This window comes from Panthera tigris, chromosome C1 (assembly GCF_018350195.1).
Source record: "Panthera tigris isolate Pti1 chromosome C1, P.tigris_Pti1_mat1.1, whole genome shotgun sequence".
NCBI classification, from domain to species: Eukaryota; Metazoa; Chordata; class Mammalia; order Carnivora; family Felidae; genus Panthera; species Panthera tigris.
The window spans coordinates 63,470,568-63,494,568 of record NC_056667.1 but is presented as its reverse complement, the minus strand read 5'-3'; the positions used below and the strand labels follow the sequence as shown (position 1 = coordinate 63,494,568).

The 24,001-nt window shown below is 38.2% G+C and overlaps 1 protein-coding gene and 1 pseudogene across 2 annotated transcripts in view; both read right to left on the bottom strand.

Annotated features, from left to right (window-relative positions):
• Nucleotides 1–24,001, bottom strand: part of ST6GALNAC3 (ST6 N-acetylgalactosaminide alpha-2,6-sialyltransferase 3) — a 526,758-nt gene that overhangs the window by 68,026 nt on the left and 434,731 nt on the right. The window lies entirely within an intron of this gene.
• LOC107179358 lies at nucleotides 21,038–21,258 on the bottom strand (annotated as a pseudogene).

Below are 24,001 nucleotides of genomic sequence, written 5' to 3'. Positions count from 1 at the left end.
ATGAGAAAGAATGAAATCTCGCCATTTGCAGCAACTTGGATGGAACTGGGAGGTATTATGATGAGTGAAATAAGTCAGTCAGAGAAGGACAGATATCATATGTTTTCACTCATATGTGGATCTTGAGAAACTGAACAGAAGACCATTGGAGAAGGGAAAGAGAAAAAAAAAGATACAAACAGAGAGGGAGAGAGGCAAACCATAAGAGACTGTTAAATAAAAAGAACAAATTAAGAGTGGATGGGGGAGTGGGGGAGAGGGGAAAAAGGGTTATGGGCATTGAGGAGGGCACTTGTTGGGATGAGCACTGGGTGTTGTATGTAAGCCAAATTGACAGTAAATTATATTCATTAAAAAAAAAGATATTCCAAAAAGTTTAAATTTCATATTGACTTCAGATAGACATTATCAGCTCAACCAACACGAGAGCATGCTACTTAGAAATGACTGAATTACCTGTCTAAATTAGATCCATTACTTCCGCAGCTCAGAGTATGGCCCAGCCCTTCTTTAACTTTGTTGCTTCATTACAGAAAGCAGATTGAGTTCGCATCTAGAGTCACACAGGAAATGGCTTTTGTTTCAAACCACCTAGACCTGGATGAGACACTAAGTCACTTGACTCTTGAGAAAAGTAGACGTAAGAAACTGATTTCCTTAATTTTATGAACATCAAATCCAAGAACACAGAAGTTTAGTGGCTTAAAAAAAATCACTGATGCAAACAGCACTAGTGATAAAATATGGGTCTAATCAGAATGACTCAGTATTGAACATTAAGCCCTGCAGCACCCAATTACTTAGTGCTGCTTCTGGTGAGAAATATGATATTTGGGGGGGTATAGCCTAACCTGCAGCCATAAATAATACACAGGGTGAGAAGTAGGAAGAAGCTCTCTAAATGCTGTCCTGATTTTAACTGTGGTCCTATTAAGAGAGTAATTATTTGGGAGTGTTTTTTTTTTTCAAGCAATCAGGTTTTCACATCCAGACTGCACTTCTCTTAAAGTTGACTTGCTAATAAAGTTGCATTTGCAACCCATATTAACATGATTTTATTTTGAACATGTCATTTTGATTTGCCTAGGAGTCTTGTTTTGATTTGCTTGGGCTAATTTTGCAGCAGAACAAACACAGAATTTTCTTTAGTTGTCTCAGCTCACACAAGGTTAATCTGGCAGCCCAGGTACTGGGTTAAATAAGTGACTTACCGTGTCTCTATTAATTCATTTTTGTCAAGCTGAAATCCATTTTCAGTCTGGAATACTTCCTCCTCCTTGCATATACTGAACTTGTTTTGCTATCAAAAGAACAAAATATGTCTTGGAAGGAAAATGTAATATTTTTGAAATTATTATTTTTTGTTGTATTGCTTTGGTTGCCTTCTCTTCAAACAAGTATATATTTAGGCAGCAGAGACAGTAGTATATGGCTCTTCATTCATTTCCCTAGAGAATGGTATATCAACAGCTGAAAGGGGTTATTTTTTTCTGCAAAATGCGTAGCAGATCCTTTGACAAATGGGACTCATCCAGGTCCCTTCAGAATGCCCAGGATGCTTCCACAGACAAGCCATCCCCTGGAGCAGTTTCACCCATTTATTCTTCTCTATTTCTCTCTAGGTTTCTAGCTACAAAAAGAACAAAATCAATTAAATTAACAAAATGCATTTGCGAAACGAATCTTTTGTGATAGGTTCCAGGAAATGCTTAGCACAGGCATGAACACTACTAGAATTTCCACTCACACCCGAGATGGCTTTGCTGTGATACTCTCGGCAAACCTGGGATTTGAGGCAAGGGCTCATTAATGCACCTGCACACTAAGTAATGTATGGTGTGTCAGTATTTCCACTATGCCCTTCCATCGCTATCTATCCATACATAGTGTAGAACCTCAGTCTGCTATTGTTTGGTTGGGTGAAAACTGCTGGTATGAGTGGGGAATGGTTTTGTGTGTGTTGAACTAGGTGTTAATCCATGCACTGGTTCAATATAGTCAGCTCCTGTAGAGATTCCAAATTACAATGTGATTGCACAGGGTTTATAGACCACTCTCATGCTGGGATAGAGATGGTCTGCAAAGAGAGCGTCAGGAAGAAAGTACACACACAGTACAGAAGCAGGCTCAGCCACAAACCTTCCATACGTTTCTGTAGATAGGCTTTGGTGTGTTAAAACAATGTGAAATGGTAAACATATGAAACAACTCAATGGCTAGAGAAAACACACAGCTGTTCTGGAACGAGGACCAGACTGGAGCTGCAAGGGCAAGGTTTGAATCATGCTTCTACCATGTACTTGTTGTCTGATCCTAGCAAGCCAGTGGACTTCTCTGAGCTTTACAAGCAGGGTGTGATAACACCTGCTTTACAGGGTGGCTTGCAGGAGGGAATGACATAATAGATAAGCGCCCTCCTAATGCCCACAGCAAGTCAGTTGGGTGTTCTGCCAGGCACTGGTGATACAAAATAATAAGATGTGACTCCTGTCTTGAGTTTAGTGTTTTCTTCCTTGCTTTTATTTCTAAAGCCTCTCTTCTCCCGTTAAGGTGGCAATAATCTTATTTCTATCATACAGATGCAACCGCTGACGCATAGAGGTACGTAGTTATTTGCTTAGATCACATGAAACAGACACTCAACACAGAGTCTGTGGTCCTGATACACAATTGACAATTCCAAGCACAGGAAGACAGATCTTCCTTTATTACATCCCACAACTGGTTACAAATTTATACACCCACCCTAGATAGGTTGAAGAATTGTCAAGGTAAATAACTTAAATGCACCCAGAAGAGGCACCAGTAGGTTCTTGGGACCACAGTATAAGGACCCACAAGAGACAGTACCAGTTTGATTTGATTTGGGCTGTTCACAGAACATCTTTGAAATATCGAAGGAATTAAAAATTAAAACTGCAAAATTATTAAGTACCTTCACATTTGAATATTATTACATCTGGTGGAGTGGCTGCCTAGTGGTGCAGTATTAAAATGTTTTATTGTGTAAAGGGGGAAAAAAGTGGCATTTTATAACATTGTTTTGTTAGTTTCAGTACATCATTGGAAATAGTCTTTCATTTTGCTTCAGTTTTTCCTGTAAAATGTCATAAGTAAATAACAATTGGTACTCCCCCTGTTTCTTTGATTATTGTTCTCTTGTTAGTACCTTACTTTGCCAGTCATATCAAAAGTAAGGGCATGATTGCTCCCATGAATATGCATAATTATAGAGCCTACACCAGCTTGCATAGTATATTAAACCTGAAATTGAAATTCCAATCAGATGTGTTATGGTACTGTGAAACATCAAAACCAAGAACAAGAGGGTCTCACTGCTTTAAAAAACATATTTAATTTGATCCAGGCATCTCCTGAAAATATTACAAAAATATTTTTCTGGCTTTCCACATATATAATAGGGAAATATTAATATCCTTTCCCTCTTTTTCCCTCTCCCTCCTGCCTTTCCTTCTTAGCTCCCCCCCACCCTCCCTGTCTTTATTCTTTTTTTTTCCCTTTCTTTCAATTTGACAACTACTTACTGAGACTAGGGTGGCCAATAGTCTGGGATTTCCTGGGGCAAAGTGGATTCCAAGGATGTGAAATTTTTTGTTAAAACTTAGAAATGTTAAAGCAACCTGGGATGAGTTGGTCAGTTACTGATGGTCTACTTTGTGCCTGGTACTCCTCTAGGAGCTGGGATTTCAGCAATAAATAAAGCACATTCCATCTCACGGAGTATACTTGCCAATGGAGCAAGAGAGAAAATGAATTCTGACAATGTGAGGAAGTGCTAGGAAGAATAAAACAGAGTAAGAGGCAAATAGTGCGGCGTAAGGCAAGGAGAGGACTTCATTCAGCGTGGTCCAACAACATCTCTCTGATTAGGTGACATTTCAGCAGGTGTGAAGGAAATGAGGGCATGAGTCACAGAGTCTCCCAGGGAAGAGTACTCCAGTAATTGGAAAGGCCCTAAAGCAGGGATGTGCAGAAGGGCTGGAGGAACAGCAAGGAAGCCAGTGTGGCTGGAATGGAGTCACAGGAAGCAGGAGGTAGGATATGGGGGACCTGCTGGGACACTGTAAAGAACTTGAGCTTGAGTTCTCAATAATGAGAAGCCACTGGAAGGTTATTTAGGTTTACAAGATAAGTTCTGGTTTCTGTGTAGAAAATAAACTGTAGGGAGAGAGGGTAGATGCAGGAAGACCAGTTAGGAAGTTATTGTCATAGTCCCTCTATTGTTGGGATGTCTTAAATATGAATTGCTCTTTACCTTCAAGTTGTTAAGCCAGGCCCCTTTGAAAGGTACTTATATATCATGTCATGTCTGAGAGATATACAGATTTACAGCCATAAGTCATGTCATAAGTAAATAACTTGTTCTACAAGTTATTTACTTATGGCTACAAATTTATACACCCACCCTAGATAGGTTGAAGAATTGTCTTCAACCTATCTTGTCTTGTTAGTAAGGTACTAACAAGAGAACAAGTATATATATATATATATATATATATATATATATATATGGCATGTCACTTCTGGAATAGAATCTGGGAAAGCCTTGATGGTTGGAATTCAACCTCCAAGGATGCAAATGGTACCTGCCATTCACTATTACCTAACATCTACTATCCACAGAAGTCATATTTGTTAACTAAACATAAATATGTACTTATCTCACTAGTTTCTAAGTATATCAGAGTACCAAACTGTCACTTAGAATGATAACTGAAATAAAATAAAAACATACACTGCTTAAAATAGAAATACTTTCAAAAGAAAATCCGAAAAAAAGACCTCTTAATAGTCTTGTGGTAGAGAAAATAATTTTAAATTATGTTAATGTGCCTTTTCTTTCTGCAGTTTTTTGTGCACATCCTCACATTGTTCCAGAGGCATCCATATGGCCCAGAGAAGATTAGGATTATTAGGGCAGGATTGCAAAGGTAAAAGGAGAGTTGATAAAGAACTTTGGATATCCAGATCTTTGGTAGAGGCAGTAAGACAATAGTTTTTAACAACTGTTTCTGTTGAAAATGAAAGGGATTTTCTAAAATCTTTTAGCTTTAATTAACACATCAAGAACCAGGCCTGGAGCACAAATCAGGCTTATTTATGCTTTTTCCATAACACAGCAGACATTCTATTACTTCAGCTGAGGTTTATTGTCCTAGGGAGAAGGATAGGATTTAGAGGAAGCCCATTCAAGAAAGGAATAGAAATGGGGATTGGGCAGTAGGAGGGGTGTTTGTCTGTCAGTGAGGAATTCTTCTGTGGGAAGAAAACAGGGAGAGGTAGGGGAAGCCAATGAGAAGACATGTGTCCTGATGTCTCCTGGTATGGAGGGGGAGTTGTGGTTGTGCTCTGGAGGAGACTTCAGTGGTGGCCCCACATAGTGAACTGGCCTGTGTTTAGCTATCCAGAAACTTCCTCAACTCAAGTTTCCTCCTGTATTCTGGAAGACAGCAGGAGGATGATGGCATGTGTGTTAAGCTTTAAAGAGGGTATGCCCTCAACTGGAGTAATTTTGTTCCCAACTTGGCAAGCCTCCATAAAGTTTACCCAATGAGGGGTGCCTGGGTGGCTCAGTCAATTAAACATCTGACTTTGGCTCAGGTCATGATCTCAAGGTCTGTGAATTCTAGCCCCATGTTGGGCTCTGTGCTGGTGGCTCGGGGCCTGGAGCCCGCTTCGGATTCTATCTTCCTCTCTGTGTGCCCCTCCCCCCTCGCGCTGTCTCTGTCTGTCTCTGTCTCTCTCAAAAATAAACATTTAAAAAATAAAAACAAAAAAAGTTTACCCAATGAGAGCCCAGGAAAAAAAAAAATAGGCATAATCAGTGAGACCAGAGGGGCCCTCTGCCCTTGGATACAAAGACCAAGGGACACCCCCAGCCCCACTCCCTATAGCCAGGCACCAACTTTGCACATCTGGTTAACACTTCAAGTTTTCCAATCATAGATTTCTAATTTGAGAATTAGCCTGACTTTTATGGTATAGGGATTTATATAACCTGGAAACCACAACAGATTTTGATTGTTTACTAAACAAACAGAAAGAGGGAGGTGGATAATTCTAAAACTTCAAGCATTTTCCTGGAAAGGAGTATTTTAAGTGGAAAGAACAAGAAAAAACAACAACAAACAGAACTACCAAGCTGAAGTTTCTCTACTACCCAGGAGGAAGATGAGCCTGAAGACTAGATCAGTTTCAGAAAAATAAAGACGTGGGATTTAGTTTGCATATATGAATTTGGCGTGTTATCTTTTGATCTCACCAGTTTTGTATCACCAGTGGATCTACCACCAAATCTGGCCTTGCTATGAGTATTGAAGCCTTTTCTGTGGTATCTGAATCAAGTGCTTTGCAGGAGTGGGTCTGGGTGGCATGAGGCCTAAAACCTGTATGATTAGGAGGAAGGAAGGTCTTTTAAAAAAATAAAATTACAAATACAAATTAGGTACAAAAGTAAATATTTAGAAAGAAAAAAATAAATCACAAGTTACTGGATACCTGAAGATTCAGTTCCTTCTTCTGTGATGCCTTTACCTCCAAAAGGGACCCACGCAAGTTAAGGGACCTGGGGCTCAAACGTTATTAGCTTCATGTTAAATCTCTTGTGCTCGGTTCATCCCAATAGGTTATCCAGTTTTCTATAAGAACCTACATTGCAAGATTAAGTCTATGGTCTAACAAGAGGCAAACTATCAGATGAGAAGTGGATAGCCTACTTCTTTTCTACGACTGTGTTAGAGAAATGTGATCAAGTTCATTATATGCTCACCCCCATACCTCTTGTCTATTCTTCTGGGGACCCGGGATGCTCAATGGATCCTCCTCGACAAAATGGGAGAAATTATTGTTACTCTTTACTCCTGGTGAAGGTATTAGGAACATTTACTATTAGCCAGAATATGTTTAGGGGGCAGAAGGGAGAAAGAACATTGCTCAGCATTGCCATGGAAGCTATGCTAAAAATTCTTCTATGGCCTTTATTTTCCTATGGAGGAAAACTTTTTGCTTCATATTTTTTCATAATAAAATCAAATTAAACATATATTGAACAGTTAAATAGCACAGTTTTCTCCACTGGGTAAATTAAATGAGACAATGTATGTGAAGTGCTTTGTAAGCGTACCATGCTAAATAAATGTAAAATATTTTTATTATTGTTATTATTGCTATTATTTCTACTGCTTTGGAGTATGAAAGTTAAATTGGTCACTAAATATGCCTAACTTTGTCATCAGGGTGTTGCTGAGACTCTGAAATCCCAACTACGATCTTCCTTTGGGGAATACCAGAGAAAACTGTATGCGTGAAAAGAACATTTTAAAGAAAGTGCTAGAAACAATCAGCATGACTTCTGTAACACTTCTGATTCTCCAGACAAAAGCGATGTCAGGCATCTGCCTCTCCAAGTTTGTCCTTTTGATGGCACACAGAAAGGGATGCAGGTTTTAAAGTAGATGGACCAACAGAGATTTCATTTCATCTCTGGCTTATGGCCTAACATCCCTTCCTCTCATTCTACAGGTTTTTTGCCCGCCTGGTTTAGTGAGAGGGTTGCCAAACAAGATTGAAAACTAATTGATTTCCCATTTTGATACAGCTACATTGCTGGACATATTTTTCTTTAGTGGTGTTAAATATTTAATGGAATCTTAACAGAAAAATTCTGTGTGTGTAATGTAAACATATTGTTAGGTTGCCTAAAAGGATCTCATCTTGATTAACCTGGATGTCAGGAGTATCAATAGTTCCTTCTCAGGATTCCAAAGAGACACCACCAGTGAAAACCCCACATGGTGCTGGGAATACTATGCCTTTTCTGTACAGCCTAGATGTAATTATGGTGAGAGAGCTGGTCCAACACTACAAAGGGTTCGATCCCTTCATCTGCACATCTGGTTAAGTTTTCAGTGTTCCAACTATAGATTTCTAATTTGAGAATTAGCCTCTCTGACTTTCATTGTACCGACATTTATATAACCTAAAAACCACAACAGATCCTGATCATTTACTAAACAAACAAAATTTTCAAAACTTAAAGCAACGTGTTTATTTTTATGAGGCAGACTTAAAACAATGGGTAAATGTTGCAGACAAGAAAATTTTGATCCTAAACAATAAAATTATTTAAAAATGATTCTCCAGTTAGGCCAGCTGGAGGATAGGAACCAATGACAGAGGCCTCAGCTCTGGGTGTTTCTAAATAAACTGACGGTTACCAGCCATCAAGGATGATGTTGAGTTAGTTTGCCTGGTTACCTTCCAATCCTGGACCTATCCCCAAAGTACCACTGTTAGTTCGGGCCCAGCTTATCACTTCCTTGGATTATATCAACACCTGTTTGGTTTATTTCCTTATCTACAGTGTCAGTCTCTAACATCCTGTTTTCCATATTGACACTTAACAATCTTTTTTTTTTAATAGCTTTGTAGTAATTCACATACCATATTATTACTTCCTTTAAAGTATACAGTTCAGTGGTCTTTAGTATATTCACGGAATTGTGTATCATTGTCACAATCTACTTTTTGGACCATTTTTATCAGCCCCAAAGAAACCTTGCACCCATTAGCAGTTCACCTCATTCCTGTCCCAGTTCTATGCCCCTGTCCCAATCTACTTTCATTCTCTATAGATTTACCTATTCTGGACATTTGATAGAAGTGGATTTTTGTGACTAGCTTCTTTCTCTTAATATAATGTTTTACAATGTTCATCCATTTTGTAGTACTTATCCATACTATTTATTGCTGAGTAACATTCTATTTTATGTATATACCATATTTTTAAAAGATATTTATCACTTGATGAATATTTGGGTTTCCACTTTTTGGCTGATATGAATAATGTTGCTATGAACATTCATGGCCAAGTTTTGTGAAAACATGTGTTTTCACTTCTCTTAGGGTAAAATTACTCTATATGCAACTGGATGTTTAACATTTTGAGGAAATATGAGTGTTTTTTCAGAGTAGCTGCACCATTTTACATCCCTACTAGCCATATGTCAGAGTTTCAGTTTCTCCATCTTTGTCAACACTTGTTATTGTCTATCTTTTTGGTAATAGCCATTCTAGTGGTTACAAAGTGGAATCTCATTGTAGTTTTGATTTGCATTTGTCTAATACCTACTGATGTTGAACATCTTTTCCTGTGCTTATTGACTATTTGTGTATCTTTTTTGGAGAAGTATCTATTCAAATCCTTTCTCTATTCAAATCTTTGTTTAATTAGGTTATTTATCTTTTTGTTATTGAGTTGTAGTAACTCTTTATATGTTCTAGATAAAAATCCCTTATCAAGAATACAATTTGCAAATATCTTCTTTCATTTTCTGTGGGTTGGTTTTTTCACTTTCTTGACAATATCTTTTCAAGCACAAAAGTTTTAAATTTTAGTGAAGTCCAGCGTATCTACTTTGTTGTTGTTGCTTATGCTTCTGGTGTTGAGTGTAAGAAACCATTGTCTAATCCAAAATCATGAATCTTTACTCTTATTTTTCTTTCAGGAGTTTTATTTATTTATTTGTTTATTTATTTATAAATTTTATTTATTTATTTTGGGGTAGAGAGAGAGAGAGAGAACAAGTGGGAGAGGGGCAGAGAGAGAGGAAGACAGAGGATCTGAAATGGGCTCTGTTCTGACAGCAGGGAGCCCAATATGGGGCTCAAACTCACAAACTGCCAGATCATGACCTGAGCTAAAGTTGAATGCTTAACTGACTGAGCCACGCAGGCACCCCTCTTTCAGGATTTTTACAGTTTTATTTCCTACGTTTAAGTCTGTTATCCATTTTGTTAATTTTTGTATATTGTGTGAAGTAGGATTCTAATTTCATTTTTTGGTATGTGGATATGCTGTTGTCCTAACACCATTTGTTGAAAAGGTGATCTTTCTTACATGTAAACCTAAGGGTTTCATTTCACTTCACACTCAAAATTCTTCAGGAGCTCACTATTTTGTATGGTACTGGTTTCTAGACTTGGGCTTCCTGAAGTAGCAAAGTAAAATAAACAATTTTGGGAGACTTACATAAGGTTTTAGACTTTCCATTATTATTCAGAAGAGAAAAAGGTAAAACAAATAATGTTTATACGTTCTCTACATAATTTAACAAGAATGTTTTACATAGATGCACCTTCCAGTAAAGAAAATAATCTCAGAGGCCAAGGATTGTAAGTAAATTTAACTTTATTAAAAACTGAGCAGACTACCCCCCTAAAATGCTTTTGTGGAATATGAAATATTTATCACAGTCTGTCATTTGGGAAACACCATGGCTCCTCCTATCTAAGAAGCTTTATCTTTTGTCATGTTCTCCCTATATGCCTTTATGATTCAGCCATACCACACAAACCTGATTTATTTTCTTTCTAATAAGAATGTTATAATAGTAATACAAAGGCCATAGGTGTGTAAGAGTTAGTTTCCAGATGATCTGATCTACATTTCTTGGGTAAGGAATTGGAATAGTCAACATGAGTTAAATCTCAACATCACTACCAAGTAACTATGGACAAGATTTTGACTCCGATTTATCACCTATAATTAGAGATCATAGTGACTGTCGCATAATGTTATTATGGGAGATCAAATGATTTAAGAAAAAAATGTAAGTTACCCAGGGCAGAAGCTAGATGCATATTAGTAGATCAATAAACATCATTTGTGTTTCTCAGACCTATATCAGTGATTTGCAACCCTGACTACACATTAGAATCACCTGTGTAGTTTGAAAAAGCCCACATCTCATTTATAACCTAATCATAAAATTTATATGGCAACTTAAGGAATATGGAGTAGCCAAAACAATCTTGAAAAAGAAGAAGAAAAAGTTGGAGGACTCACACTTTTTGATTTCAAAATTTACTCCATGCATCTACGATCAATTGATTTTTGACAACAGGGCCAAGCCAATTCATTGTGGGGGGAAATGTTTTTGCCACAAATAGTCCTGGGATCACTGCATATCTACGTGAAAAAGAATGAAGCTGTACCCCTTCCTCACACCCTACACAAAGATTAACTAAAATGAATTACAGATCTAAGTATAAATTAAAGCAATAAAACTCTTAAAAGAAAATACAGGAGTAAATATTCCTGACTTTGGCTTAGGCAATTTCTTCTTAGACATGACATCAAAAACACAAAGGACAAAATAAATGTGTAAATTGGACTTCATCAAAATGAAAAACTTTTGTTCTTGAAAGGAAACTGTCAGGAAAGTGAAAAGACAGCAATAGCAAATGAGAGAAAATATTTGCAAATTATCCATCTGATAAGGGATTTGTGTCTAGAACACATAACAAATTATGATAACTCAATAACAAAAACAAAAGGATGCTCACTTAAAACATGGCAAAGGATTTGCATAGACTTTTTTCCAAAGAAGATTGACAAATGGAAAATAAGCACATGAAAAGATGTTCAACATCATTAGGTATCAGAAATGCAAATCAAACCCAAATAAGATACCACTCTACATCCACTAGGATGAATAATACCAAAAAGATAAGATAATAACAAGTGTTGCCAAAGATGAAGAAACTAAAATTCTCATACATTGCTGCTGTGGATATAAAATGGTGTAGCTGCTCTGAAAGACAATCTTGTCGGTTCCTCAAAATGTTAGCACGTGATCCAGTAATTCCACTTCTAGGTATATATCCAAGAGAAATGAAACCATGTGTTCAAACAAAATTTGTTCATAGCAATGTTCATAGCATAATTATTCATATCAGTCAAAAAGTGGAAACAATACAAATGTTCATTAGCTGATAAATGAATAAATAAAATGTATAGGTATATATCCACATAATGGAGTATTTTTCCATTATAAAAAATAGTGAAGTGATGATACATTCTACATACAGCATTGATGAACCTTAAAAATATCATGCTAGATGAAAGAAGCCAGTCACAAAAGGCTATCTATTATATGATTCCACTTATATGAAATATTCAGAACAGGAAAATCTGTACAGACAGAAAATACATTAGTGGCTGCCTAGATCTGGGAGGTGAATTAGGGATATTGGGGAGTGACTACTAACGGGTACAGTTTTGAGGGGGGTGATAAAAATTGTTTTAAAATTGATTGTGCTGATGGACACACAGCACAGTACTAAAAAACCCTGAATTATAAACTTTAAACGGGTGAAATCATGTGATATGTGAATTATATATCTCAATAAACCTTAAAAAAACACACACCATCCTACTTCCCAGAGTTTCTGATTTGGTTGTTCTGACACACAGGGGCTTAAAACAAGTTGATCACTGGTAATCCTAAGGTGCTTTATCAACTTCTTCCTTCAATTTTCCTGACCTGTCTACTTTAGAAAAATTTATTCAATCTGTCACTCTGCACCTTTCTTTATACCTGCTATTTTCTCACTCTATCTCCACTTTGATCAATATCCTCACTCTACCTTTACCCTCATATCTAAATATCCCCTCTGAACTAATCAATATGTTTCACCTTCTTTGGATCCTGTTCCAATCTCATCTCCAGGAGATCTTGAATGACCCGCCCCACTTTGCTTTGATAGTCAGCACTGGCTGTGTTCTCCAAATTGATCTGTGCATATGCACTCAGGCTCCCCAACCTCTGTCAGGGAGCAGGAAGAAACTTTTAAGGGAAGTAGTTGTCCACCCCGCCCCATCATTTCACTGCTGATACAAATGAAGTCCAGAGGAATTACAATTCACTTCTAAGTATCGGCCTACTTGCATCTCTTGACATTTTGTTTTTTAATTATTTCAAGTAATTCCTCATGTATTTATCTGCCTGATTAGACTACTATCTTCTTGAAGGTATATAGTAACTTCATCCCACATGATTTTCCTGTGTCTATGAACAATAAAATATATGCTTGCTCTAATGAGCTGATATTTCTACTGTCTTAATGAAATCTCTTCTTATATGATCCAAGGAAGCTTTTACTTTTAAGGGCATTAAGGCTATTTTACAAAAGGCAACAATCAGCTAGTCTATTTTCATTTCACAGAGGAGAGAGAATTTAACCTGCCGAGGGAGACACTTAGATAAACTTGGGCAAATTATTCTACTTTTCTGAACCTCCATTTCTAACTATAAAATGACAGAATACCTCTTGTGTATGCTTTTCATGAGTATAAATAAGTTAATGCTTACCTAATATCTAGGAAGAGCTTACAAATATGCCTGCTCAGGCAATGTTAGTTACTTTAATCATCATAGTCATTATGATGATTGGGAATTTCTAACCTGAAGTTAGTCCTTAGCAGCCCACAGACTTTTACATAGTTGGAATGTAGTTTTGCTTCAGAGCACTGAAGCAGTTTTTCACTGGCCTGTTTGAGTTAATACAGTTTCTTAGTTAACTTCCATCCAATGAGTATAAATGCTTAGAAAACTGTATGCAGCAAATGTTCAAAATAGTAATTTCCACCTGCTCATGCATCAAACTATATCTCTTAAGGAACTGGCTTTATTAACCGAGTAAGCCTCCTGACTCTAGCTTTCGGAAAAGTAAGAGCCTGTGTCCCAGAGCACACAGTGTTTCCAACAAACAATAACATGTGCCATGTGGAGTGTTCTCATTAGTTAGGTTCTTCCATCCATTGTTAAGTTGAAGTTTTGTTTCGAAGCTGAGTAAACCTGACTTAATTGGCTTTCCCCCCCGTAGCAGAAGTTTTGGGTAAGATGTATATCTTGAAATCTAATTACATATCTTAACTGTAACCTGAGAAGCTTAAAATTCACAGATGCATTTTATCTGTCAAATATGGAGACAGTTGGCAAATGCGGGCCGTAAAGGTGGAGATTTAGTACCCAACTGCTTGAGTTGTTGCTGCCTTCCTATGTTTATTACTTCACAGTTAATCAAGGAGATAACTCCCAGGAGTTTGGTATCTTTCTCCCTATGCTCTATAGGATGAAGTGGGAAGGAGAAAAGAATATTCTCTCTGTAACACGTTTCCAAGTGGAATGAGTCATTTGCTTCACAAGTCCTTGAGTTAAAAACCAACATTAAGTGTTTTAATCAATTTCTGAAATCTTTTTTAAAGCCAACAGACCGGGACATCACATTATTGCTACTATTTGTATACAGTTCTTTTGGTAATACAGTAATTGTATGAATATGTGCATACAATTAGAACAGATATTCAGAAACAGGACTGTTCAACAACCATCAAAACCTTATTTCTACAATGACCTGGCAGTTTTACCACCAAGAGCAACTATATTGAAATAATTTTTAAAATATGGAAGCGCTAATCATTGAACAGAGCATAGTTCCTTTGCTGAGTATTAGAACGACAAAAGGTTTTACATGTATGTAAGTTTCAAAACTGATGTGATTACCAAAGATGAATAAAAACAGAGAAAAACCGAAAGTGGCTCTAAAAGAATAAGAGCAGATGCATTCTCCATCACCAGCGACCTCAGTGCTACCCAGGATAGCTTTTAGGAAGACAAGCCTTTCTACTTCACAAGCAATTCCCAGCTACCTGGGGCAATTACGGATTTCTTTCTTAAATGACTAGATACAAGTGTCACCAGGTTTCTAGACAAATGGCCAGCATGATTCACCTACTCAGGAAATAAACTAATTATGGCACTCAATCAAGTTACCCTAGAAATTCTGCTGATCAGAAGTTCTTCCCCTTCATTTCATGGTCCAAAATAAGCAGAGCTAACACTTCCATCTTCCTCCTCCCTCCCTGTGCATATATTTTGTTACTATTATACAACTTTCACATGTTCCATTTTTTAAAATATAGAAAATCCAAAAAATGAAAGAAATAAAGAAATGATGTGCCAAACACACACAGATCTAAAGAGAAACTTACATGCAGTCAAATCAAAATAATAATTGCTCAAAAACGTTAAGGTTTCTTGTCCTTTAGGAAAAGACCCAGGTGTTTCTTTGAAACACCCTTGATAACCAATGTACATTATCTTAGGAATGAAAAGATGTTTCAACATTAGAAAATCTATTAATGCATTATACAATATTAGTAATCAACAAATTAAAGAATAAACAATCCATGGTGAACTCAACAGATGTCAAAAAATATTTAATGAAATTTAACATTTACTTATGTTTAAACTGTTAGGAAATTAAAGTAAAAGGGAACTTTCTAAACTTGATAATTATTATTTATCAAAAATCTATAGCAAGGATCAAACTTAACAATGAAACTTAATGTCACCATTAGAGTTAGAATAAGACAAGGATGCTTGCTGTCACTATTCTAATGCTGTTAGAAAGTCTCAGTCAACACAATAAGACAAGAAAAATAAAACGAGGTACATATTAGAAAGATAGAAACAACGCTGTATTTCTGTATAAATGGTCAGTTTGTTTACATAAATAATCGATGAGAATCTACACACTGTTAGAATTTACTACGTGTTCAGCAAGGTGGCTAAATACTGGATCAACATAAAAACAATGGCAGGATTTTTACAGAGCAGTAACAGGTCATTCAAGAATAATAATATAAAAAGTACCTCATTCACAACAATAACTAAAATATAATTAAGAATAAATTTAACACATGTGTTGATCTCTGTGAAATGTGATATCACTTTATATCAATAGATTGACAAAAATCAGAGTCTGATATCAAGTGTTGAGTACAGAAACAGTTTCTCTCATCCACTACTTGTGAGGATATCAATTGGCACAACGTTTTGTAGTACACTCTTGCAAAATCAAAGAAAAGTGAAGACATATACTTCCTTTATGTTGTAATTTTACTTCTAGGTATATACTTTACACTAAGAAATCCTCACACATATGACAAGGAAACATGTTGAAGAATGTTAATGGTAAGTATCATTATTTGTAATACGAAAAGACTTTAAATGATAAATCCGAACGTTTATGGAGAGAAAAATGGGTAACTGAATTGTGGTATATTCACACTGTGACACTGCATAGCTATGTGCAAAAATATGGTTAAACATCAATAACAAGGTAGATTAAAAAGGTTGGACAATAATACTTTAGACTTATATAACGTGAATAGTGTTTGAACAAAATATAGTATTTATAGACAGCTTAAGAACACACAAAATAACATGCTATAGTTTTATATTGCTTAAGGATGTATATAGACAGTTGTAATATAAAAACACATACTAGACTGGTAAACCCAAATTCAGGGCAGTGGTTGCCTCCAGGCAGAGAAAGGCAGGAGCAGAAGCAGGAGCAGAGAAACAGGAAAGAGACACAGGGACTTCAACTGCATCTGTGGTGTTTTGTTTTTAAATTCAACAACAATATTAACAGACCTCAAAGGCCTGTGGCAAAATCTGTGAATTTGATAGAGCTGGTGGCAGGTATTTGAATGTTCATTATTTTCTTTCACATATACATATCTCCTTATATTTGAAATATTTTTTTAATAAATAAAAAAGGATCTGTGTGAAAATCAAATGTTGACAGCCAGAATCCTAGTTTCCTGGGAGGTTGTGATTACATGATGATTTCAGAGGTAGCTTCTCTTTTCTTCTAGCAGCCAACTAGCCTCTGAATTAAGCGGTATTTATTAAGTGCCTTCCATTTGTCAGGCACAAAGCTAGATTCTGGTGATAGAATGGTAAAACAGCCAGGCATAGAAAGGATATGTATCACATTCCAGTGGGATTACAAATGTACATCTACATACTATGAGAAATGCCATGAAGAGAAGCAGGGAATTATGAGACAGAATAACCAAGCAGGGCCAGGGCAATACCTTGGCAGTCACTGAAGTTTGGCTACCTGAAAGTTATCCATGTGCCCCCTTCTTCCTGGCCTTGTTCTACTACAGAGGTTGGGAAGCTAATATTGATTTCCCAGACTCTTTTGCACATGGCACAGTTCTAACTAATTAGACATAGGGGTCTCTGAAGCCAGTGGCCCTTTCTGCACAAAAAGAGCATCACTAGAAAAAAAGCCTTTCACCCTCCTTTACTCCTAGTATATTATTCTGTCTGCAGCATGGATGTGATGCTGGGGATGGACCAGACATCTTGATATGATGCAGATGGAAGCCATATGCGGTGAGGGGTGGAGCACAGTAATGGGCTCCTGGGTCCCTGAAGTCAGAGCTGAGCCATGGTTTGGACGGACTGTTTACTCTGAACTTCTTTTTAGCTCCTACTGGCTGGAGCCTCTATTAACAAGATTTCCTCTTATTTGGAGGCAAAATCACTCCAAAAAGATACCTTCTAAAAGAGGCGATATTTAAGTTGAGAAGAGAGGAATGAGAGAGAGCCAGCCCTGCAGAAAGCAGGAACGGGACAAGGAAGTGGGTAGGTAAGCAAGCCCAGCAGAGAGGGAAACAGTAGGTTTCAGAGGGTTGGCATGTTTGAGGAGCACAAGAAGCCCACTGATGCTGGAGCTTAATAACAGGTGTGTGATTGCTTTGCAACTGGCTGGGAATCTGAATACTTGACTATCTTGGGCTCCAGGTTAAGAACAGTGGAGTTGGTCTGAAAACAAAGCCTCAATAGCAGCCAGGTAGTTGCTGTTTTCAGAGACTTCTTTCTATAAAACAAAGAACCCCTAATCCATCTACTTGGATTTTTAAAACTGAACTCCACCAAGTCCACCTTTAGTTCAGAGGTACAACTTTCACTACCCACCTCCTCCACCACCTGGGAGGGGAAAAAATTAGCATCCCCCCAGTCCCCTTGACATAAAGGAAATTGCAATGATAGGATTTAACCAAAGGCTAGCCAACCGTGTCTTAGGCATTCCCTGTGCTCCAGAAGTTTCTATTTTGCTCTGTATTTATCTGAATGGGAAGAGGCAACTTCATTGTTGAAAAGAGTCTGACTTGAAAAACACAACAGAAATCTAGTTCCTTTAATCCTGTCCTCACTGGGCACTAAGGAAAGGGTGGAAAGGGTTGGCTGATTTTCTAATGTGCTTCCTATTGGTCTATTTCCCGGATCTTATACTCTTCTGGCAAAGGAAGGTTATTTTACAAGACAGTATTTACTGAGCACCTGGGTAGGCAGATTGCCAGTTCAGGCAAGAAGCCCATGGCTTGGAGGAAAATGTCCATTTTCATTTGAAAGGTCTCAATTTGATGGGTATTCTGCAAGTTTCCAGTTGGTTATTTCAGAATAGACTTGGATATTTGAGTTTCCGGGCCTTTCCCTCCTCCTCCCTTTAGCTTTCCGCAACTAAACTACAGCTATCTAATTCTTTTGATCTTTCATCCACGTCCTTTCCTGAATTCATTCACTCTTTTTGCTATTCTCTGCTCTTCTTCCAAATTGCCTGAGCTTCCCCAGTAATGAGGTGGTGGGAAGAGAGCGTGTGGTGCCAGGTGCTGCCCAGCTCCAAGTGTCCACAGAGGAACTGTTACTCCGTGCCCTTCTGCACAGGCAGCCTCAACCTGGCCTTCCCTTTCATTCTGCCAGACTGCCTGGCTGGCCTGAATTTAATTTGCAGACCACTATGCCCCCTGGGCCTACTTTGGCATCGCTGTGCTCTGGCGTCTGCTTCCCTGAGAACAGCTCTGTGTTTGGATTCCCTTCCCCCAGGTGAACGCACTGCCTTGCCTTTTTCAAATGCTCACAAAGTTACTATTCCCAGCCGACATACCTCAAGTCTCCCAGGTTGTTTGCCTTTTATTTCTGTTGCCTGAGCTGTTCACGATACTTTCCAAATTGAAATTATTAGTGAATTCCAAAAATGAGCAGCTTCTTCCTTTTCTCCACCCAGGTCATGAATAAGAATGCTTCAGTAAGAATCAGACCCACAGTTGCCACCACAGCATATTAGGTGATGCATCTTCTTAATCCTCCTTCGGTGGTAATCCCTCCACCAGCAGCGCCGTCAGAACCTTCTTAGTTTCCGGGAGTTTTTCGGCCCATTTTAAACCCACATATTCAACCTTCCAAATATTTATTGAGAATTATGCTAGAAGCTGCAAGAGATTCTAAATCATCAAAGACACAACCACCACCCTTCAAAAGGGTTCTGTCACTATAGAGTATATACCATCTTCAATATTTATCAAGCACCTTAAATGTGCCAAGCACTATTAGGTGCTGAGGGTTTGAAGAGGAAAAGTATGGAGTCCCAGCGAGTTTCCACCATTGCAGATAATGGCATGTTATTATAATACAATGTAAAAACAATAATGGGATGTACACCTGGGAAGTCCATCTTTCAGCCTCTGCCTCTTCATCTGTAAAATGGAACCAACCTTCTAAGTTGTGGTGAAGGCTTACATAAGTTGAGGAATGGACAACCCTTAGTGCAGAGCATGACACAAAGTGTTAAGAATATTACTAGTAATAATAGTTACAAGTATGATAATACATGGTTATTATTGCTAGTAGTATCATTACAATAATTTCCACATTCAATCTGATTGATCATGGCTGTCTGGAACATTGTGATGAGACAATTCAGAAACCCTTACTAGGTCCACTAGCAAAGAACACCGGGATGGGTGGCATACTATGATGGACAGGAGGAAGAGGTGGCTATGTAAGTGTTAATTCACCCTGATGCACACATATAACTACACTACAATTGACAGTGTAGCCCTCTGACTTAGGAATGCCACAAAGTGTGTAGGAGGTAACTGACTTTACATTTCAGGATAGGAGGGAACTGATGTCATATGGTAGGATCTTAAGTCACTCTGTGGACGACTTTGGTTTAGAAACCCCAGAAGTGTTTATTTATTTATTAAAATTTTTTTAATGTTTATTTATTTTTGAGAGAGAGAGACAGACTGCAAACAGGGGAGGGGCCAAGAGAGAGGGAGACACAGAATCCGAAGCAGGCTCCAGGCTCTGAGCTGTCAGTATAGGGCCCAATGTGGGGCTTGAACTCACACGTGGTGAGATCATCACCTGAGCCAAACTGGGATGCTTAACCGACTGAGCCATGCAGGCATGCGAACCCCAGAAGTGTTTTTAAGCCTGAAGAGTCTAAGAGGTCAAGTGAAACTGGGAGTGGAGATAAGAAGTTCTACCAAAATGAGGTCCTTCCCACCCAAGGCAGTCGCAGAAACCCTAAGGCAGTGGTTTGCAACGACTGCTCCATGACGAACTTCTGACTGATCTGAAGCAAAATAGGAATGGTAAGGACAATGGAGGGAGGATTTCATGCAATGGAATGTCCTTAATTTAAAGAACAGGTATTATGTTCTTCCTATTTTGTGGGTGTTAAAATGCCGTCCTTTTCATAGAAAGATACTCTGAAGATTCTCCCTTCTGTATCAAGTCTCAGAATGTTCTAAGTTCCATAATGTTCATTTCTCTGAAATCTTATCTACTCCCATGACTTTAATACCATCGATATGCTGACAACTTCTAAATGTGTATCTAGCAGCAAAATACGTCTCCAAACTTCTGATTCATATATCTGCCTGCTTTGGATATCTCATAGGCACCTTAAACTTAACAAGCCCAAAAAGGGATCCTTTCTGCTTCTATGTGTTCCTCTCTTGGTCCTTCTATCTCGGTAAATGGTATAGGAAATGGCAAGTTGCTCAAGCCAGGAATATTCAGTCATCCTCAATACCTCTCTCTTCCTTCCCTCATCCCTCATCTATCAATGAGTTTTAGCAGTTCCAGTTCCAAAATATCCCTCAAATCCAATGACTCACCATCACATGGCTGTCACACTAATCATATCTATAGCACCAACATTCTGTTTCACCTGATCTCACTCCTTCCACTCTTCCTGCCCTCCAATCCATTGTCCAGTGGCATTCAGAGGACTCTCTTAAAATTCTTTAATAATTACTTTCCATCACTCTTGGCATAAAATTAAAAATCCTCATCATGGGCTACAAGGCCCTGTATAGTCTGAGACCTGCTGAAGCCAAGCACAAGTTTATTTTATTTTATTTTTTTTACTCTTACAAAAGTTTATTTAACAAAAAAGTTCAATATGAAAATGCACATGGCCTGATTTTTATATTGTAGTAAAACAGGTGCTATGGAGAGGGGATATTCAGAAGCAGCTGATTTCTTCTGGTGAACACACTCATTGTTTACACTCATTACAAGGCTTCTAACATGATGACACTATTCCCTCATATTACCACCATTCTCATATTGTGCTGTTGCCCACAGTTGCCATCTGCACACATTCATCTATCACAAGATTCAAAAAAGGACTGAACCCCTGCAATATTCCTTGGAAATGTCTGCCACAATTCAATTTCAATGATAATTTCTTGTCCATAAATGTTTTTAACTCAACAGGGTAGGCTTTGCTCATGGTGTCTACTTAGCAAGCTCAAAGATGCCTCCAAACCTCCCAGTACAATTTTAAAGTTTATTTATTTGTTTTGTGAGAGACCGAGACAGCATGAATGGGGGGAGGGGCAGAGAGAAAGGGAAAAAGAGAAAATTCCAAGCAGGCTCCATGCTGCCAGTGCAGAGCCCCACATGGGGTGGGGGGTGGGGGTGGGGGCTCAAACTCAAAAAACCATGAGCTCATGACCTGAGCTGAAATCAAGAGTCAGATGCTCAACTGACTGACCCACCCAGGCAACCCTCTCCCAGCACGTTTTAAAGAAGAAGGGTTTCCTGACCTTTTCTGTCTATATAAAGTTAATGTGTTACGTGCTCTAAGAGAACCATTTTATTTATTTCCTTCACAGTCCCTATCTCAATGTGAATTTTACAACTTTTAGTATAATTTATCAATAACTGTCTCCCCCACCAAGCCCATAAAGTATTTGAGGGTATAGATTACATCTAGCTTTGTTTTTCATTGCATTCCCAGGGCATACTTTTACAGTACCAGCAGATAGTATGTGCTCAATAGATAGTCACAAATTAACAAATGAGTGAAAAGGGAAAACAATTTACACATCTTTAATTGGTAAACTAAAAAGGTGACCTTAGTAGGGCTCCAATTAAGAATTTCTTTTCTGGTCTCCAAAATTCAAAGTTTGAGGACTACTGCTCTGTGGTTGAAAAAGATCCCTCATCTGGGACCTCTGGATATTGTAATGGCCATACAAATGACCTTTGAAAACTTATGGGAGGTGCTAGTAGGTAGGGACCAGCCATTGTTGGACTGGTTCTCTGCTCTTTGGCATGCAGCAGTTTCTTTGGTCTAATTGTAGTTCTGGAGCTCTGGAACTCTTAAATGAATGCCAAAGGAGAAAAAAATAGAGAATCATGGTACCCATCTCAAGTTTAAGCTTTGTGTTTCAGAAGAACTTATTTGCATATTTTATCTGTTGTGCTGATAGTCTAAAGAAAGAAAAAATTATTTATGGTAAAACCTGTCCAAACACCCATTGGCTGTACAGTATCCCAATTCATAATATGTGGGCTATAAATTAGAAAAACGAGATTCTAAGCCAGCCAATCAGATTTACATTCCCAGTAGCAGCTTGTGTTATAGCACTTGGATTGTTCTGTCAAATAATTTATTGAGATCCAGATGCTCCAGTTCCCGATCTTTCCTGAATAAGCGGTTGTCAGGTACTCCTGTCCAAAAAACAAGGCAGTTGGTATTTAATATAGGCTCCCACACTTGTCAAATGATCTCCAAAGAATATGAAATTGCTTGTCATCTTTGTCAAAATTACATATGAATGGGATATTTGCTGTGTTGTAATTAAAAACTCAATTAAAAGAAATTCTGAAATCATTATCAACTTTCTCAGGCATGAGTTGTTCTACCAAAAAGCAAGCTGTTTATAGCTTAGGCTTTTACCAGCATTCAGCAGATGGCTGAATCCCAAAACAGGCCCAAGGAAAGGATGAGATCTGGACCAAGGTGGAGGCATCCTAAAGAACAAGAGCAAGGTGCAGGCAGTGACATTACCTGTTAGGTGGCAAGTCCCCTAATTCTGGCACTTGTGTGTATAACTGTAATTCTATAATTAGATGCTATCATTTCATTAACGCTGAGGACCACTGTCCCTAATGAGTCTCTTCAAAATGAACAAAGAGGAGGTAGCTTATCATTATGGACCTCACTTATCCTGGGCCTATCTACTAGATGAATATTATTGGAAAAAAGTAACTGCATTACAGTGGGTGCCACTGAATGTAAGCACATTTGGTTCTCAGGGAAACGATTACCCTAAGTGGCCAATCATTAATGACTCCAGACAGTAGGCATCAGTGATGAGAGAGAAGTAAGCATGTGGGTATATCCAAAAAGGAAACCCATCATTTTACAGCCGTACAGCTGAAGCTGGGTGAGAAAGCAGTTCCAGCCTCTGCCTGAGGCCAGTTAAGCCAGGCAGTTTCTTAAATCAGAGCATGAATTGTTAATAGTAATAATTCAACAGCAGCCTCCATTTATTGAGAACTTACTATGTACTTAGCAAGAACGCTAAGCCCTTTAAATTCATGATCACACTCAATCCTCGCAACAGCCCTCTGAGATATGTCCCAGAGTTGTGAAGTCAGGAAGCAAGTCAGTTTGACTCTAAAACCAGTACCCCTCATCATAAAGTTGTACATTCTAGATCCAGACTCAGTAGAGACCAGAGCCGCTGGGATATTTTATTACCAGTGCATAGCTAGTAGATCTGGGGTTAAGGCATCTGGGTATGATGCTGAGCCCAAGAGCGCCTGTGGGCATTTTTTTCTTCTATTCATTTGGAGATTGTTTGGGCATAATGAAAAACACTATTTTTTTTAAGGAGAAAATGGCTTAGTCTTTGCTTCTGTGATTGTAACACTAACCAGCAAACAGCAGTAAGCTTGATTTTTAAAAAGCAGCGCTGATTCAAATTTTCCTAACTTCCTACTAAGGAAGTACTACTGCTAAGTAGTAGGGGAAGTACCCCTACTAAGGGGTAAAGAGTACTCCTAATCTGTAGGTTAAATCTTCTAATGAATGGAGGTAATGTATATTGGATTATGCTGTATCAGAAGCTGCAGCACCCTTTTGTACAGAGCGGCCTGTACAGAGTGACAGGTGTTCCCCTGCCAGGTAGGACAATGGGGATGACTCAGAAAATCTTCACTGTCCTGTTATTCCAACTATA